Below are 2364 nucleotides of genomic sequence, written 5' to 3'. Positions count from 1 at the left end.
CTTCTTTCTGTAGGACCTGCGATGACGTCACTGCGCTCACCACGTGGTGATGTCATCGCAGGTCCTGCAGAAAGAAGAGGATACCGGCTGTGCGATCAAGTGGATGAGGTGAGTTTTTTTTAAAATTATTTTTAACCCCTCAATGGTCATTTTATTTAGCATTTTATCTTAAGAATGCTATTATTTTTCGTTATAACCATGTTATAAAGGAAAGTAATAAAATCACCCGAACCCGAACTTCAGTGAAAAAGTCCGGGTTCAGGTCCAGGTACCCGAACTGGTGCAGTTCAGGTTCACTCAACCCTATTCACTGTCACTCCATGTTCAGATTGTATATATCTGAAGGAAGGTGCAAAAAGTTAGTCAACTACTCTGATTACAAATACACTGCTCAAAAAAATAAAGGGAACACTTAAACAACAGAATGTAACTCTAAGTCAATCACACTTCTGTGAAATCAAACTGTCCACTTAGGAAGCAACACTGAGTGACAATCAATTTCACATGCTGTTGTGCAAATGGGATAGACAACAGGTGGAAATTATAGGCAATTAGCAAGACACCCCCAATAAAGGAGTGGTTCTGCAGGTGGTGACCACAGACCACTTCTCAGTTCCTATGCTTCCTGGCTGATGTTTTGGTCACTTTTGAATGCTGGCGGTGCTTTCACTCTAGTGGTAGCATGAGACGGAGTCTACAACCCACACAAGTGCCTCAGGTAGTGCAGCTTATCCAGGATGGCACATCAATGCGAGCTGTGGCAAGAAGGTTTGCTGTGTCTGTCAGCGTAGTGTCCAGAGCATGGAGGTGCTACCAGGAGACAGGCCAGTACATCAGGAGACGTGGAGGAGGCCGTAGGAGGGCAACAACCCAGCAGCAGGACCGCTACCTCCGCCTTTGTGCAAGGAGGAACAGGAGGAGCACTGCCAGAGCCCTGCAAAATGACCTCCAGCAGGCCACAAATGTGCATGTGTCTGCTCAAACGGTCAGAAACAGACTCCATGAGGGCCCGACGTCTACAGGTGGGGGTTGTGCTTACAGCCCAACACCGTGCAGGACGTTTGGCATTTGCCAGAAAACACCAAGATTGGCAAATTCGCCACTGGCGCCCTGTGCTCTTCACAGATGAAAGCAGGTTCACACTGAGCACATGTGACAGAGTCTGGAGACGCCGTGGAGAGCGTTCTGCTGCCTGCAACATCCTCCAGCATGACCGGTTTGGCATTGGGTCAGTAATGGTGTGGGGTGGCATTTCTTTGGAGGGCCGCACAGCCCTCCATGTGCTCGCCAGAGGTAGCCTGACTGCCATTAGGTACCGAGATGAGATCCTCAGACCCCTTGTGAGACCATATGCTGGTGCGGTTGGCCCTGGGTTCCTCCTAATGCAAGACAATGCTAGACCTCATGTGGCTGGAGTGTGTCAGCAGTTCCTGCAAGACGAAGGCATTGATGCTATGGACTGGCCGGCCCTTTCCCCAGACCTGAATCCAATTGAGCACATCTGGGACATCATGTCTCGTTCTATCCACCAACGTCACGTTGCACCACAGACAGTCCAGGAGTTGGCAGATGCTTTAGTCCAGGTCTGGGAGGAGATCCCTCAGGAGACCGTCCGCCACCTCATCAGGAGCATGCACAGGCGTTGTAGGGAGGTCATACAGGCACGTGGAGGCCACACACACTACTGAGCCTCATTTTGACTTGTTTTAAGGACATTACATCAAAGTTGGATCAGCCTATAGTGTGTTTTTCCACTTTAATTTTGAGGGTGACTCCAAATCCAGACCTCCATGGGTTAAAAAATTTGATTTCCATATTTTTTTTTTTGTGTGATTTTGTTGTCAGCACATTCAACTATGTAAAGAACAAAGCATTTCAGAAGAATATTTAATTAACTCAGATCTAGGATGTTATTTTTGTGTTCCCTTTATTTTTTTGAGCAGTGTATTACTATAATACTGCCCCCCTAGGTGCAAGAATAGAACTGCTATAATACTGCCCCCCTAGGTGCAAGAATAGAACTGCTATAATACTGCCCCCTAGGTGCAAGAATAGAACTGCTATAATACTGCCCCCTAGGTGCAAGAATAGAACTGCTATAATACTGCCCCCTAGGTGCAAGAATAGAATAGAAGTGTAATAGGAAGATACAGTCTCTATGTATCCCATACTGTATCATGGTGTCACGGCCATGGCCATGACCGTGACTCCTGAACCGCATGCGGTTGACAACCAAAGAAAACCGCTGACAATCGCAGGTGAGGGCTGTGGTATTTGCCTCACCTGTGGTTGCCGCTGGTAACAGTATGTATGTGGCAGCGTAGCAGCCTGAGCTGTGCCACTGCAGCTTGCTATGTTGTGCAT

Source organism: Bufo bufo, chromosome 2, assembly GCF_905171765.1.
Source record: "Bufo bufo chromosome 2, aBufBuf1.1, whole genome shotgun sequence".
Taxonomy (NCBI): domain Eukaryota; kingdom Metazoa; phylum Chordata; class Amphibia; order Anura; family Bufonidae; genus Bufo; species Bufo bufo.
This window is presented reverse-complemented; position numbering follows the sequence as displayed.